Source organism: Leucopleurus acutus, assembly GCF_964270905.1.
Source record: "Leucopleurus acutus genome assembly, chromosome: 7".
Lineage (NCBI taxonomy): Eukaryota > Metazoa > Chordata > Mammalia > Artiodactyla > Delphinidae > Leucopleurus > Leucopleurus acutus.
In genome coordinates, this window is record NC_139150.1 from 86,386,067 (window position 1) to 86,404,621 (window position 18,555).

Here is an 18,555-nt window from a genome sequence, read left to right on the forward strand (position 1 = left end):
CTTTCCAACAATTTCAGATTAGGACAAACGTAGAGGCACATACAGGTCTTTGCTGAAAATTCCTTGGCCTTTATTTGACATTCTGGTCCCAAATTGCTGATGTTTTAAAAACTCCAAATCTTTCCCCCTCCCGACTTTTCTAGCCCATACAACATGACCACAGAGGGTTCATGGTTGTAAACGCGTCCACGTAAAAAAATTCGAAAAAAGCAAGCTAAACAAACACAACCCCCGACCACCCCCCCAAAAAAAAAAAACCTCTCAAAGGCTTTGTACGCTATTTGGCCTTTCATTCAAAAAAAGTGAGTTAGTGCGAGATGATCGCCCACCAGAACCCTCCTCCCCTCACAGCGGGAAAAGCCCGCAGAGTACGAGGGGTAACAGCCCGCCCCGGGCTCCTCTAATTGGCCTCCCGCTCCCAGCGACCTGAAGAAGGGGGGCGGTGCGGAGAGCATGTGGCCAGCTGTAAAGGGTGATGAATTTTAAAAGGAGAGATTTTCACATCTCCCACGGATCCAAGGGCGAAGAAATTCACCTTCGCTCCTGTCCTTTTAAGAAGACATAGCTAACCTAGGCTCAATGAACAGAGAGAAGCAAAACGCCAGCCCCCAGCTCCCAACGCTCTGGGGAACTCCCTTCCTTGTGACCACCCCCTACCCCCCACCCCCGACCCTCTGTCGGCTCCACCCCCTGGGCCTGCTCCGCCCTCTAGCCACGCCCCTCGCCCAAGGCCCCGCCCCTACAGTTGGCGCCATCCCATCCCCTACCCACTCCCCTCAGTCCCTACAGACAGCGCGAGCCCTGCTCACCCACCTAGAGGCGGGGAACGGAGAGAACGTTCTAGCGAGTCTCCCTCACCCCCACCCAACCCACACCCCCAGGCTGACGTGTCGGCCGGACCCCCGAAGGAGGCAGCTGCCTTCGCTGTCGTTCTGCGGCCTCTCTCTTACCAGCTGGTCCGCGCCAGAGCTGCTTCTGCAGTTTGGGCAGTGGCGGAAAGGCTGCCAGCGCCCGGTTCTGTGGCTTGAAAATTTGACTTTGCCTCGTACTGGTTTTTTGTTTTGTTTTGACTTTTTTAGAACTTTCCCGCGGTCGCTCGTCAATGGAGCCGCGCGCGCACGTATCCGCAGTGCACTCTGGGGCCTGGCCAGCGGCTCCGCGCCACCGCGGCCTCGCGGGAAAATTCCGACGAATCTCTTGCTCGTGGGGCGGGGCGGGGTAGGGGCCCCGGCTCAACCGGAAGTCGGTCTGGCTGGGCGGGTTCCCTGGCGAGGGGGCCTGCTGGGGCTGCCTTAGATGTCACCGGTCTCTGGTTGGTGTCGCTGGCCCCAACTAGACCGCAGGAAGTACCTGGAGGGGAAAAACGCGGATTTTTTAATCGGTTGTTGCTCAGTTATTTCAAGATTCTGTTCAAAATGCAGAGAATTTTTAAAAGAAAAATTGGGTCTTGGTCAAGAAGGTAAAACCTCGAAAGAAAGCCTAGAATATGATTTTCTAAGTGTGGTCACACACAAAAAAGGGATCTTTCTTGGGTTGATGTCCCTCACCACCACCAAAATCAGTTCTATACACTGTTTGATTGGGGTTCAAATCAGTTCTACGCTGCATTTAAACCTAAGTGGTTTAAATAAATAAATGGAAAACAGCATTTTTAAATAAACTTCCATTAATGTCATTAGTATTAGCGTGTCTTGGTGGATTTTTTAATTTTAATTCTTGAACTTAGTAATACACGAAGGTTTTTCACAGATGTTTAAATTTTTACAAAAAAATTTTTTGAGGAAACTGCCTAACCTTAAGCCTTATTTTTTTTTAAATCAATGACATAATTATAAAACTACAACTTAACAGGTGCTTTCAAAAAATTTACTACAAGGCAATGTACACACATAATAAAAATATTCAGACACCTCCAGCCTTCTATAATAAAGGAATATCCACTTTACCAAATACGCACTTTACCGAATAAATTGAATTCAGAGATTAGATAGTCTATTAACGTTATACAGCTTGTAAGTGACAAAGTTAGTGTGTAGGGTAATGGTGACAACAGCAACAAAAATTTTTTTAATTAAAGGGAGATGCAAAAGGAACCAGACCTAGAATTTGAGACAAAATTGGCAGGATCTGTATCAAGAAATAAGGTGTTAAATATATTCTTGAAAATATTCCCTGCCAGCCAAAGAGGTCTCTGCTTGTTTGATGTGTGCATAGTTCAAGGTGAGTAAATCTAAAGCAGGGCTTGTGCAGAGAGACACATGCTTGAGTGATATTCATCATGGCACTTTGGCCATAAGAAGAAAGTCGCCTAATGTGACAAGTTTAACTTTTGTGTTTACCAGCAAAGGAAGCAATTAAACCATGTATTTCTTTAGAGAAAATATCTGTTTTGTTACTCAGGTCCTTTTAAGTATTTGCTGAAAAATCATTTCTAGTGTTTGTAGTGTTAATAATTGAGGTCTTGCCATATTGTAGTTTTATGTCTTTTTAATTCAGTGGTTAATAAAGAGTTGCATGGCTCGTTACAGTATATGAAAGGACATCGTATTTAAGCCTAATTTAGACCTAAATGGGTAGCGTGTATAGTATAAATTTCCAAATATAAATTTATGGGAATTTATAGACATTTATTTTATCTGGCATCCATATGTATGGAGCTATCCTAATACTTTAATACTGAGATGATCACTATAAAATGCCTGAAAAGTTTCTTGAGAAAAATACTTAGATATGAATCCTATTTTTAACTGCCTCATAAAGTTGAGTATGTGTGTTCTAGAAACAATTTTGGTTACAGTATAGAGTCAAATCACACAAATAATATGGCAAAAATGAAAAATGGCACGTGTAGGCAAAAATTATTTCATCCTTAGACACAATTAGAATCTATTCTAATGGAATCCATCCGTTAGAATCTTTACATTCTGGAGAGAAGAAACACGACAGCTGCGTGCTGCAAGGTTACTGACATTAAATCTTCCTTTAAAATTCAACAAACAAATAGAATAAACTGTCTCGGATTCTAGTCATTGTAGTAAGACTCATGTTTCCAGAGTTAGTCCAGACACCCACCTGGTTTCCGGCTCTCATATGGCACCCCAACACTTAACACTATCTTGTCCTTGGCTCTAATATTTGCCGCTGGTATCTCAACTGTGAATATTCAATAAGTGTTTATTAAGTCCCAGGCACTAGGCTGATTATTTTCTTTAATTCTCACAGTGATCTTTTGTGGCAGACAATATTCCAGTTTCACAGATAAAGAAACTGATGCACAGAGCAATCTCAACTGGTAGGTGTTATACCTTCAAATACAAGTAGATTGATTCTGGTGCTTCTTATTACTTGCCATTCTCTTGCTCTTGCCCCAGTCTGGGTACCAGACCACTTCCCAAGATTTTAGTGGGGCAGAAGTGGGGGAGGGGTGATGTGACCCCAGAGGCTGTGCATGTTCATCACCGCACTGCTTTCCTCTTAAAACATTCTGACTGAGGAAATGAATGTTAAATTGCAGATGAAAACAGTAATAATAATGCTTGTGCACGAAATGCATCAAGAAATGGTGCAAGTAACAGTGAAAGCCTTTGATCTGCCACGCTGATGGCGGAAAAGCACCTGAGGTCAGGAAACAGGGCTGCCAGAGGTGGAAAATAACAGAAAAAGGGAAATGTATTATAACTGTTGCATGGTACTGCCACCCTCCCCCAACATGCTCATTCTCTAGGCTCTGTTGAAAGAATGAACCTTAGGAAAATATATTTGTACTAATCACCCAGCTCCCTGCCACAACGACTTGAATCAGAAATAGTAACCTGATCCCCACTGAACCAGTCAAACTGTTGCTGGGGAATTTGAAATCGCAGCACTGGGACTGACTGTACCACCCCTACATCACAGAAGCCAAACCCCATGCCAACCAAAGACACTGGGGAAGAAAAAATATAAGTAACAAACAAAGTTAGTTGGCAGAGAATGTTGAAAGACCATGTTATTCCATGAGAGATAGAGGGTAGTTACCATTCCCAACTTTCCATTTTTAAGCCCAATTTTAAGGCAAACTGACTAGCTTATCTTTCTGTTCTTAGTTGTCGGTGAGATTCCCTTGTATCATTGCAACAATCACTCCCTCACTTATTCTGACTTCAGTGAGTTTCTCTCCCTTACTGCAAAGCAAGCCCTGACTAAGGACCTGGCAGTGGCAGCTCTTCTTTGTGTTACTGGGCATTAGCACTTTGGATAAAACCTACTTGATAAATTAATCAATGGATACCTCATGAGAACCTCCCAAGCAGAAGGCATGAAGCATATAGGCTGCATTTAAAACACAGATCCATCTGAGTATATTGGAGTTTGGAGAAATCTCACAGCTCACCTATATAGTCCAGGAGTTCCCTGTATGTGGGCCAGTAAAGTGTCAATAATATTAGAAGACTAACAGAGTTAACTGTTTATTAGGTGGAGTAAAGACTGGGGAGCAAGGGGGAATCTACCATTATTTCACTTTTTTAGTAACATTTTTGACTTTCAAAAAAGATGGGAAGGAGTCTCAAAGAACAGTCTTATAAACTGAATAAATTTTGCTTCACGAAAAACTCATTAGATTGTCCGTATTAATCTTGTTTTACCACTTCCTCTTTCCTTGTTAGTATGAGAACACTGCTTTTACTTAGCATGGCAATGTGCCCAATAAAAAAGACTACATTTCCCAGACTCCCTTGCTATTAGGGGTGGCCACGTAAGGAGGTTGTAGCCAGTGAGAGAGAAGTGGAAGCTGTCGGGTAGGACTTTCAGAAAGGTTTCTTGAAAGGCTGAAAGACAATAGACAAGGAGCTTTTTAGCCCTTTCCCTCTTTCTCTTTTTTCCTGCTGGTGGTCCAGTCACCTTGGACCATAAAGTACCTCAAGGACAATGGTCATGGAATACGGACGGCAGAACAAAGGAAATAACAGGACCCTGGGTCCCCAGTAATCATGGGAGTCACCTGGTTTTCCTAACTCTGGACTTCTTTTATTTTTTAAATAAATTTATTTATTTATTTATGGATGCGTTGGGTCTTTGTTGCTGCACGCGGGCTTTCCCTAGTTGTGGCGAGCAGGGGTTACTCTTCGTTGAGGTGCGCGGCCTTCTCACTGCAGGGGCTCATCTTGTTGCAGAGCACGGGCTCCAGGAATGCGGGCTTCAGTAGTTGTGGCATGTGGGCTCAGTAGTTGTGGCTCGCGGGTTCTAGAGCGCAGGCTCAGTAGTTGTGGCACATGGGCTTAGCTGCTCTGTGGCATGTCGGAACTTCCTGGACCAGGACTTGAACCCGTGTCCCCTGCATTGGCAGGCGGATTCTTAACCACTGTGCCACCAGGGAAGTCCTGGACTTCTTTTAGAACAAACAAAAATAAATCTGTTTTGTTTCTAAAATAACTACTGTTATTTTTTTTAACATCTTTATTGGAGTATAATTGCTTTACAATGGTGTGTTAGTTTCTGCTTTATAACAAAGTGAATCAGCTATACATATACATATATCCCCATATCTCCTCCCTCTTGCGTCTCCCTCCCTCCCACCCTCCCTATCCCACTACTGTTACTTTAGGTCTTTCTTGCTAGCAGCTGAACTCAGCTGAGGCACTATAGTAGGATCTGAGGTTACTCTGATGAAAAAAATAAAAGAAAGAGAAAAAATACATATCCTCTGCCCTTGTGAAGCTTAGTCTAGTGAAGGGGATCGTCCTTTAATTAATCAACATCTTCTCTGCCAGTAGCATAGATGTTGTCAAAATGAGATAAACTCAAGACACTAGCACGTTTCATCCAAAAAAGGGGGTGGGGGGTCCTAAACCACCTCAAGAGACAGGAAGGCAGGAGACTCTTATCCACTTACTAAAATCCTATAAATGTCGTAGAATGGAGAAACAACTTTATCATTTCGCAATCTCTGACACAGAATTCCCAGAAAACAAAAGTTTGTTCTTTTTCCATTGATCAATGATATACCCTTTTTGGAAAAAAAAAAAAAAGAATAAGAAAAAAAGATATATATATATAAGGGCAGTTTTCATTTGATTTTCTTTAGTTCAGTAAAAAATGCATTCCTATTTAGAGCATGCATTCCCACTAATCATGGTGTGTTGTAACTAGCATAGCACATTTTTATTGCCTGCAAAAAATAATAAATTACATTTTGAAAGAAGCACATGGCTTAACCATAATTTTCTTCTTAAGTATTTCATAATGATTCATTTAGCATGAAATTAATAGTAAAGAATTGCTAAGAATAAGCACTTTAGAAATAGCAAATGAAAAGAAATTCTGCACATTTATGATTTGATTAATTCTGGAAACTATTTAGTCAAAAATAAGTAAGTTTTTTTCCCATTCTTTTGTCAGTTTCAGATTGACCCTTTAATTGCCTAGCATTTCTCAGTAAGACTAGTTAACTGCATTTATTAATGTGCTACATTTAGGTTTCAATACACTCAAATCATACAATAAAACAGCTGCTGGTGAGTGGCAGAAATGTGGAGATGTGGCTCAAAGGGTACAAACTTCCAGTTATGAGTGAGTTCTGGGGATCTAATGTACAGCATAGTGACTGTAATTAACAATACTGTATTATATACTTGAAAGCTGCTAAAAGAGTAAATCTTAAATGTTCTCATCAAAAAAAAAAAAAAAGATAATTACGTGAGGTGATGGAGGTGTTAACTAACCCTATTGTGGTAATCATTTCACAATATACACATGTATCAAATCATCACATTGTATGCTTTAACTTATACAATGCTATATGTCAATTATAATTCAATAAAGCTAGAAAAAAACCTGCTGCATGATAAAGGAAAAAACCCCAAACATGACACCAACATGTATATATATAGTATTATACTATATAGTATAATATATACATATATGTATATATTATACTAAATACATGTATATAGTATAATATATATGTATAATATATACATATATATACATATATATATAGCTTTCATTCCTCAAGATCCAAGATCTATAAGAGTGAGTGGGAGAAACTAACATTTAATGAGCATCTACTATGTCAGGCACTTTGTTAAGCACGTAACATTTATTATCTCATTTGATTACTTTCTCTGGCATAATCTCATCACATGTAAGTATAATTTTTAAAAAATGTCACTCCCATTTTTCATGTAAGCCAGTAGAGACAATGTATCAGGAGAAATCATTTTAACTGTAAAAAAAAAAAAAAATCAGGACTGCAAGTGACAGAGCATCATCTGCAGTCTCACTGGGGCTTGATTTCACAACTTCCTTAAATGTCTTGGATCTCTTTTCTTCTCACACTTGCAGACACCTGTCTTTGCCTTGCTCCCTGGCTTCATGTGCATATATCTTAGCTCCCAACAAGGCCATAGTCATCTTAGGAGCTGAAACCAGGTCCTCTTCTTCTGTATCTCTTGAGGGTCTAGCAAAATATTGGGCCAGAAAGAATAAGCAAGCACCCTGAAGTTTGCATCTTGCCAGCAGACTTGTTTTGTTTACCTTGAAGGCTGTTTGAGAAAAAAATTGATTGAAAACATTTAGAAATCAGAGGATCTCACAAAAAATTCTTTACATCCCACTTTTCTTCTAAATATGGAAAATATGGACACCCTGGGCCAGCGTTTCTGCCTGGGAACCATCACCTGTAGTTCAAGAGCAGTACCTCCTGTAGATAGGCAGTGGTTCTCCAGCTGGGTAGCCTCCCAGCCCCAGACTGACCCCAATAAGCACTTGACTTTGGGATTCCTGTACTAGACATGCCATAAAAATCTTTAGTGGTGTCCTAATAGTATCCCATAATTTTTCAAGTGTGGAACCTGCTTGCTAAACCCAGGATCTATTTGAGGGAATCTTCGCAAAACATTTTTAACGTGTAAATTGTCCTCTAAGACCTTGCTAATCAAAGTGTAATCCGTGAACCTACAGCAGTAACATCAACTGGGAGCTTGTTAAAAACTCTACTGAACCAGAATCTGCAGTTTAGCAACATACCCATGTGATGTGGATAGGAATTAAAATTTGAGAAGTACTCCTCTAGATGAAGTTCATGGCTAACCCTATCTCTCTCTCTCTCTCTCTCTCACACACACACACACAAACACACACACATGCACAAACACCCCAAGGCCAGGCCACATTCACTCATTTTTGTATCGTGGAAATAATATTTTGAAAATTACTAACAAGTTTTTCTCTTTTGCCTTTCTGAATGTAGAGTCAGAGGCATTCTTCTAAATGAATGGAAAGAGATTAAAAATACAAAAGAATATGAGGTAATGTCTCTAGGCTTAGGCCAAAAAAACCCAACTCATAGAATTTACCTATTATTCTTGATGACAGAAGGAGGAAACGCCGTAAGAACAGTGAAAGAAAAGCACCACTCTTTTTAGCACTAAGGGTTGACCGAAGAATATAGAGGCAGGAGAGACCTTCGGTCCAGGGTCTGAGCATGTCCTACATGTCCTCCCTTCTCCAGAGAGGTGTATAGATTCTGTAAGGCCCACATGAAGGCACAAGGGTTTTTTGTCCTCACTCTTCTCTGAAAATCTGCCTCTGACAAAAGGACAGCACAGTGTAAAAATGGACAAAGGACTTGAATAGATATTTTTCCAAAGATCTACAAATGGCCAATAAGCACATGAAAAGATGTTCAACATCATCAGTCAACAGAGAAATACCAATCAAAACCATTTCACACCTAATAGGATGGCTATTATAAAATAAAACAAAACAGAAAACAAGTGTTAGCGCTGATGTGGAGAAACTGGAACTCTCATACGTTGTTTGTTAGAATATAAAATGGTTTAGCTGCTGTGGAAAACAGTTTGGCAGTTCCTCAAAAAGCTAAACATAGAACGACTGTATGATCCAGCAATTCCCCTCCTAGGTATAGACCCAAAAGAATTGAAAACAGGGACTGAAACAGATATTTGTACACCAATGTTCATTGCACCATTAGTCTCAATAGCCAAATGGTGGAAACAACGCATGTCCACCAACAGATGAATGGATGAACAAAATTAGGTATATGCCTACAATGGAATATACTATAGCCATAAAAAAGGATGAAGTTCTAATCTATGTTGCAACGTGGATACATCTCGAGGACATTATGATGAGTGAAATTAGCTGGACACACTAAAGGATAAATATTGTACGATTATACTTACATGAAATATTTAGAATAGGCAGATTTATAGAGACAGAAAGTAGATTAGAAATGACCAGAGGCTGGGAAAAGGGAGTAATGAGGAGAATTTCTGTTTCAGATGTTGAAAAAGTTTTGGAAATTGTGGTGATGAATACTATGAATCAAATTAATGCTGCTGAATCGTACGCTTAAAATGGTTGAAATGACAAATTTTATGTTATGTATTTTTTGCCACAATAAAAAGAATACTTTTTGCCTCTGGGGCTCCCCACAGGACTGTGGGTGATTTGAAAGTTGATGGTCAGAGTGAGTGGACAGTAAATGGACCTCTGGCTGCTTAGCCCATAGGCTGGAGGGAATATGTGGCATAGACCCAGGTGTCTATAGTCAGTGAAGGTCAATGTGATGCCAAGTCAGGAGGGGTCACCTCAGACTGTGACCAGTCTGACAAAGAGACCAAACCAGAGGTGAATGACATCCAGGCAACCTGCAAACAGGACTAGAGCCATGGTCCCAGAGGCCAGAGAAGTCAAAGGACACCTCAACCAGACATCCCAACCCTTCTCTGTCACCATAAGAGGGTATAAGACACTCTACCACTCATATCTCAAGATATTATCTCAAGAGAAGAAAGGGGGAAGGGGCAAATGAGAAACATTTCTATCTGAGAAGGCTGAGCAACAGCTTAAGACACTGATACAATTTTTTTTGTTTTTTTTTGCGGTACGTGGGCCTCTCACTGTTGTGGCCTCTCCCGTTGCGGAGCACAGGCTCCGGACGCGCAGGCTCAGCGGCCATGGCTCACGGGCCCAGCCGCTCCGCGGCACGTGGGATCACCCCAGACCAGGGCACGAACCTGTCCCCTGCATCAGCAGGCGGACTCTCAACCACTGCGCCACCAGGGAAGCCCAGCACTGATACAATCTTTAAGCCAGATAGAACTAACAGTTAATTTTTTAACTCCCTCTCTACTCCCCACCCGCACCATAAAACAAAGGGTGGGCTTTCATGAGGAAGATCAAATTGAGTAAACAAAGAAATTTCGAGAGCATGGCGGTGCGTCCCCCAGCGCCTGCTAAACCTCTTACACTGATTCTGGTGCCCCCCTTTTGGCTTCTACATGCTTTTGTGCTAAGGGCCAGGCCCTGTGGGGACTCTTTTTGAAAAACTTGACTGCGGCTCCTGGAACCACCTCACCTGCAGGTGCAGACTCTGAAATTGAACGTTTGCTTGGTTTCTTCCCCTTCTCTGTCCTTCTTCCTCCATCTGCTTCCTGGTTTCTTTAGGCACCGCCCCCCCACACACCCCGTTAATAAGTCACTTGTATACAAAAGCTCATCTCATAGCCTGCTTCTGGGGAAAAAACCTACAACATGCGTTTTTCTCTGCACTCCCAAGTTACAATATAATTTAACATCTTCAACCTTGTCACATCTGTTACTTGGCTGACTCCAAAAGTATTTGAGTTTGCGGCCCCTGTTGTAGGTGTTCTGCATTGTTTGTGGGAAGCACTGAGCCAGCTCTGTGGTAGGAGTACCTCAGGGAGGGAAATTTCAAGCAAGGTTGGAAGGAACAGTTGGGGAACAAGATCACAGAGGTGGGCACCTACTTCCTTCCTCCTCATTTTGGCCCCCCCTCCCCCAAACCCCAACTCTGCTTCTAGATGTTAGACTCCAGGCTGGTGAAGTGACTCCAGGAGCCCAAGTCCAGTTTTCCAAAGTGAATCACAGGAGCCCTGACCCTTAGAACAAAAACAAACTCTTTAAAATTTAAAAGGTAATATGGGTTTATTTCAGAAACCATAAACTAGTAAGAAATAATAAAAATAAAAGCAACTAATTCAAATTTTCTGTTTTATATCCATGAATCCATTCATTTTTTTCTCTTTTCCTGATTTCCACTGGATACTTTGAGATTTCTTCTGCTAGTTTAATTTATGTAATATTTTTGTTCAGTAGTGGTTATACTCATGTTTATCCCTACTGACTTCTTATACTTTTCAACATTTGCGTCTTCCTCTAAAAGTACTACTCAACTGCTACTACTCTAGTTCCAGGTATCACCATCTCTCACCTGGATCACTACAAAGCATTGCTGTTGGATTTCTCTGCTTCCACCTTGCAGCTATACAGTCCTTTTAAAAGCCAGAATTCGCACTTCTCCACTGAACATCCTCCAGTGGCACCCTATTTGACTAAGGAAAAAAAGTCAAACTCCATAGCTTGGCCTACAAAGGCGCACCGCATCTGAATTCTTGCTCTTGATGTGCCATCATCCCCCTGTTAATCCCCCCCTTAGCTCACTGGGCTTCAGTACATTGGCCTTTTTGCCCTTCTTCAGGCATGCTATGGAAGGTCCCACCTTGGGGCCTTTGCACCAGCTGTTGCTTCTCCTTTCTCTCACCTCTTTCATGTCTTTGCTCAAATGTTCCTTCTTAATGAGGTGTACCCTGATCCTCCTATCTAAAATGGAAACAAAAACCAAAACAGAAAGCCCTCCCAGCACTCCCAATTCCCTTAGCCTGCTCAATTTTTATTCTTTTTGACCAAAGCATCTCCTAACATATTATGTAATTTACTTATTTATTATGTTTATTGTTTATTTTCTGGATCTTCCAACTAACATGTGAAGCCTTGAGGGCAGGGATCTTCTACTGGCTTGCTTACTGATATATCCTGAATACCCAGACCAGTGTCTGGCACAAAGCAGGCATTCAGTAAATATTGGTTGAATGAATGAATGAACGAATGAATAATGCTCTACTTTTCTTATGAGTTATCTTCCAAATTTCGGTCTAATTGTCTTTTTCCTTTTAATTACTGGGTTATTTCTTCATCTTTATTTTCTGAATATTGGATTGAATTTTACATTTCTGCAATCATATTTCATTTTCAAAAGCTCTTTCTTGTTTTCTAAATGTTCCATATTTATAATCCCCCATTTTTATCATGGATACAATATGTTCTCTTATTTTGAAGTTTTCTTGCATTGTCTTTTTCCTCTGTTTCTTTTTTTTGGTTTTTGTTTTCTATACTGAAAGATTTCTTCAAATTTATGATGAACTTTGTCTATTCATATTTAATATTGAGGCACTAAAGGCCCATTGGAAATTCCACATACCTGGTTGGATCCTGTCAATGGGTGGTCCTCAATGGGTGGTGATAGGTGTCAGCCTGTCCCTTTTGCAGGGGAACCTTCAATATCAGTATCTATAGAATTTCGGGGAGGGGGCTGGTTAGTCTTCCAGTAGAGAAGCTCCTCCCTGAGATCATACTCCTGCCTGCCAGGAGTATGGGTAAGGGACCTGAGCAGAATACAGGGGACTGCAGTTCTCCCAGTTCAGAGTGTAGATTTTCACTGGAGTTTTCCGGTACAGAACTTTATCCCTGCCGTAAGTTGGAGTGTAGCCACAAGATCAGAGTCCATGTGGTTCAATCTTCCTGTCTTCAGCCAGTGTAGGGGCAGGGTAATTCTCTAGCTGCGTGGTGGGGAAGGGGCGGGGTGAGGCTTGGGGGTCTATTTCTTACCACCAATTTTACTCCTGCCTTTAACTCTGCACTGCACCCATGCTTCTGAAGTACCCAGCACCTCCAATTCCTGAGCCATCCCAGGGTTTAGTAGTGCAAACCTGCTCACTTCTGATCTTCTCAAAAGGTGGAGATTTTAGCTTCCAGTTTGCTAAGACAGATGTCAGCCACTGATTTGTTTGCCACCTTCCAAAATTTTATTAAGCTCTTGCCTCTGCTGTTGCCTATTCTGCTTTCTTTATTCTTATGGGTTTATGTCTGTTTAATTTATTTTGCCCTATTTTAGTGGGGTTTTGGGAGGGAGCAAAAATTAAATTATTTAATTGGAAGTGATTTGTGTTATGTCCAATATAAATATTATTTATGTAAAAATAAAAGAAAACCACTTGCATTTTTCTTTTTGAGAGATTGTGTTTACATCAGGACACTGATTATCAAATAAAACCAAGTTTTACTCCATATATGCTTATTTGTGCAATACTATCTAAAAAGTATCTAATCTTTAAAGACATTTAAACATTTAAAAATGATGGGTGGAAGCATTGTAATTTTCCCCTCTATAACATGAATCATTTGTTCCGCTGGGACACTGTTTCCCAATATTTCTAAACTAATGTCTCTTTTGAACAAATATAAAACTTTTCATTTTCCCCAGTCCTTGCCATTTCTGATAAATTTCTCTTAAGGGCCTAGAAGATATTTATTAAGCTTTATATTCTATATTTTGAATTATAAAAGTAAGGTTTTATTTATATTTCCAAATACAAAGTATTGAGTAAATATATGTATTCAAATCATATTTTCTCATTTCTCCAGATTCTAATTAGTTCCCCCTGCTGGGGGTAGGAGGGAGGACAGGTGACTTAGCAAGTTGGTAAAACTATGTTTAGGATGATTTTAGAAGCAATATTTTTCCCCCTGATTTATGAGCATAACTATTCTGTGAAATTTCGGGCAAGGGGAAGAATTTTCAAACAATGTATGTTTTAGACAATGATTTCCACCAAGGTCTATTGCCTTCCAGACTTGACTAAATCATTGTGATAATTAAACTGCTGGTATAATGTGAATTTAAGCTGACTAGATTATCATGGGAAGTTTATCATCTTCATCATGAGAAACAGTCCCAAGCTACCTTAATAAAATTAAATGGACTGCATTTAGCATCTCCTCCACAACCATGACAGTGGTTATTTCACCATTTTAATAACATATTTAACCACATTAAATTAATTGGTGGAAAAGGTATTTGTAAAATCCAACTATAGAAATATAAAGAAAAGCACAAGTGAAAAAAGAAAAATTAATTAAAACAGGCTTCATCAAAATTTAAACTTTGTGCTTCAAATGATACCATCAAGAAAGTGAAAAAACAACCCACAGAATGGGAGAAAATATTCACAAATCACATGTCTGATGAAGGACATATCTAGAACGTATAAAGAGTTCTTACAACTCAGTAATAAAATGATAAATAAACCAATATAAAAATCAGTAAATTATTTGAGTAGACATTTCTCTGAAGAAGATATACAAAGGTCCGATGAGCACATGAAAAGATTCTCAGCATCATCAATCAATAGAGAAATGCAAATCAAAACCACAATAAGCCACTACTTCATACTGACTAGGGTGGCTATAATATCAAATATGTGGAGAAATTTGAACTCTCACACATCACTGATGGGGATGTGAAATGTACAGCCACTTCGGAAAAAGAATTTGGTAGTTCCTCAAAACGTTAAAACGGAGTTACCCTATTATATGACCCATCAATTCCACTTCTAGGTATATATCTCAAAGAACTGAAAACATATGACCACACAAAACCTTGTACATAAATGTTCATAGCAGTATTATTTATAATCGTCAAAACATGGAAACAATCCAAATGTCTATCAACGGATGAATGGATAAACAAATGCGGCATATCTATACAAAGGAATATTATTCATCCATAAAAAGAAATGAAGTACTGATATCCTGCTACAATGTGTGTGAACCTTGAAGGCATTATGCTAAGTGAAAGAAGCCAGACACAAAGACCACATATTGTATCATTCCATTCATGTCGAGAATGGCAAATCCACAGAGACAGAAAACAGATTAATGCTTACTAGGGGCTGGGATGAGGGGGAATGGGCAATAATTGTTAATGATTATGGGGTATCTTTTGGGGGTGGTAAAAATGGTCTAGAATTAAATAGTGGTGAGTGCTGTGTAAGATTGTTGACTATACTAAAAATCACTGACTTGTACACTTTTAAAGGGTGAATTTCAATATTTCAATAAAGCTATTATTAAAAAGCAATTTCCCTAATTATCTAAAGAGAAAATCTCTGATCTACCAGGTAGTTGTTGGAATCAAGATATAAGAAGGCCCACACAATTCATTTGGTTGATAAATCTCTTAAGACTCTTTTAAAATCCAACCATTTCCCTTCTCTTTTTCATGCCACTGATTTGTTGAAACAATCCCTTAATTAATACATCAGATGACTGTTTTGCTTGTGTTGCAGTTGTAGGATGGTGTACTGGTGAATTTCCTTTATTTAAAATTTTCTCTCAGCCCCTTTAATGTTCCATTTTCATTCTGGAAGAAATAAGCCTCGTTCCCTGTTATGGGAAACTTCCGAGCTTTCAGAGACTTAGATCCTCATTAGCCTGCCTCTCTCCACATCCCCCACAATCATCCCCTCGACCTCCCTCGTTGCTGACCTCGGCCTGTTCTCCATTACCCTTCAGCCCAGCCTGGCCTCCCCAGGGTGGCACACAGAATTGCAACTCCAGATGTGGACTGACCAGGGACGCGCCTATTGGGATGGTTACTTCCCTTGATCTGGACGCCATCCTTTAGTTAATACAAATTAAGTTCTCATTAGTTAGTTCATTCATCAGCTCACATTCTTGGCTTATTTTCCCCTTGAAATCAACTAAAACACCTAGAATGTGTTTGCACGTGTGTGTCTGTTTTCTCATATAAACTTATGCCAGGCTGTGTACTTTACAGTGGGATTTTTGAACCTAAAGGCAAGTTTTTATTTTTACTTCTGTGCATTAAATTTCATTTTGTTGACTTTTGTCCATCTCTACAATCTTCAGAGATCCTTTGAATCATACATACTTTACAAATCTGAGAAGCACATTTCTCTGTTGCAAGGTCAAATACAGAGCCCTAGAGCTTTCCTTTAAAGGCCTTCTTTCCCATATAACATTGATACATTGCCTCTTTGACCTCTCAGGTTTAATCAACTATAAATCCACCAGACTGTACCAATTCCCAGGCCTTAATTCTCCATGTGCTCTACAATAGTATCATGAAAGACTTTGAGAAGTGCTTATCTGAAGCCAAGAAACTGTTCATTTATTTCCAGACTCATTTCATTTTTCCTTACCTTTCATTGCAGCTCACTAAACAATAAAGTGTTTCCTTGATCTCAAGAACGAAATGAGTCCCTAAATTGCAAGACTTGATTGTTTTGCTGAAATTTTTGATAACTACCTTATTCTGCTCACAAATCCATAATCTCTAATCTTTGAAACATAGTCTTTAAAACAAATTATCACTAAGTTGTTTTAACAGACCTCTGCCTTAATGAATATTTCCCTTCTTTTACCTTGTTAGTCTGAATTTTGTCTTATCCGGATAACATGTTGGACAAAATATTCATTGACTTCAATATTTTGTTTTGAGGAGAATACTTTCTAATTTTAAGAAATTTCTTGAGAGTATCCTATTTATTTAAGCTCTCCTCAATGTGTCTTATGATAAATCCCATACGTATATAGTAATATCTTAACTGCTTATTCATTTTGACATCCTTTGTAGGCAACAGCATGCTTAAATCTGTATACTACTCTACAGAAAATCAGAATGCAAAAAGTAACTGCCGAATACAGCCACGAACGCAGTGAATTCGATAAGGTAGGCTGAGAGACTCAGAGACTTCTTTCTGTCAGGTTCTGAAAGAAAACCCCACACTCCCATAGCTCATAAATGATAGGCATTTATGAGACATCCACAAACTGTGTGAATGGCTGGAGAGTCTTTCCACGACTGGTGCTCTTGCAGGACCACATTAGGCTCTGCATCTGAACTGGCCACATTTGGTGATGTGGATGTGGACAGGTGAGCTTGATGCTCTGCCATTTTTACTATCAATCATCCAAAAAACATTTGCGTTCGGGAAATACTGGTCGGTTTAGGATTGCAAGGAAATGGCAGTTCCCTCTGCTTGATGAGGTGATCCACTCTAGGAAGATCTCACATTTTTTTTCAACCATTCCAATGGAAAACAGCCAAGCTCTGGACAACAGCACATGGTTTGGTCTCTGCAAGATGCAAACTCCATCCTGCTCAGAGAATTTTTTTCCTGCTAAAAGAGTAAACAAAGCAGTAAATAAAGCAAACGTTCTGTAGGAATCCTATGTGGAGAGCGTGGAGAAGGCTGCTCTGTCAGAGCCGACATTTCAAGAAACATCTTCAGCCTGAAGGAGACTTATAGCTTTTGCGTTATTCAACCCAGTAATAGGTATACTGTGCTTTAGGGAAACATTCTAAATGTAACCATATTAATGGAGCTCATAACTTTACTAGTAGATTAATGAGGATCTGAAAGATAGGGTAAGTCTGATCTGGATAATGTGGTGATTAATGTTTGTGATGTAATAAGGAAACCCCAATTAGGAAACTACAGGGGAAAAAAAACCTCAACAGGCTTTTTCACTTAACCAAAGCTTTCTACCATCTAAAGAAATTTTGCAGTGTCATTTAACAAGCTTTATGGACTCAGGACATAAAGTCAGAGGAAAGCCTATTAAATGTTGAATCAAGAGTAAGCAATGTAACGATCCACTGAGACTTCATATCTTTCCTTATGAAAATTCCGACATCAGAACAAATTACTGTGAAAAATATGATCTGAGGTTATAATAATAAACTGGCCTATGTTTGTGATATTTCAAGTACACTTTATACTCGGTTCTTTCAAGAATATGGGAAACATACAGCATCATTTTCAAGTGGACATTCACCTACAGTCCAATTTTCACTCTCATTATGACTTTTAATAAATTCATCCAAAATATTAAGGACAAAAACAAACACTCCCATCTTTAAAGTGAATTTTATACCCCCTTTTCTTTGGGCCAATAAAAACATCTTAGGATGCCAGATATTAGTAATAGTTTTCCCTACATACATAGCATATTTATGACAAATTATTCTTTTGTATTAGAAGAACATTCTAGAAATAAAAACCTAAAGAAACTTTAAACTACTATGCACATACATATACAATACGAGAGACATCTTCTTACTAAAAATATATATATATGAAACAATGATACAGCCTTTTAAATGATACTGGTGAAAACCTTTTTTGCACCCTACTTAGTGGTTTCTGGAGGTTAATGACCAGATTCTAGAGGTTAATGACCATCTGAGGAGGATCAATGAGCTAAGGCTTCGTCAGAACTATTAACCTCAACCAATCACTAATGGCTAGAAATGTCTTGGGTCTGGGAGGTTAGCTATAGTACAAGATTAAGGAGAAGGAACTGTAAGCTCTTAATGCCATCTTTATGCTCTATGTCCTTTAATTTGGAATGTACACGGCAATTATTGTTTTATACATTGGCCAATCAGATGATTTAAAACACCATTCAGTACTCTGTCCAACAGTGCTATAATTAAAGGCCTTGGATTTAAAAAGGAAATAATGTCTATTAATTTCTATCTATTTCAGTTGCTTATGTTTTTTTGTTTGTTTGTTTGTTTGTTTGTTTCTTTGCAGTACGCGGGCCCCTCACTGTTGTGGCCTCTCCCGTTGCGGAGCACAGGCTCCGGACGCGCAGGCTCAG

The 18,555-nt window shown here is 39.6% G+C and overlaps 1 protein-coding gene across 1 annotated transcript in view; it reads right to left on the reverse strand.

The window, feature by feature from the left end:
* Positions 1-1,200, reverse strand: part of FANCC (FA complementation group C) — a 259,780-nt gene extending 258,580 nt beyond the window's left edge. The window contains exon 1 of the mRNA XM_082843477.1: positions 951-1,200. The gene's annotated coding sequence lies outside the window, so the exon portion shown is untranslated. The remainder of the gene's footprint in view (positions 1-950) is intronic.
* Between the last annotated feature and the right edge of the window lie 17,355 nt (positions 1,201-18,555).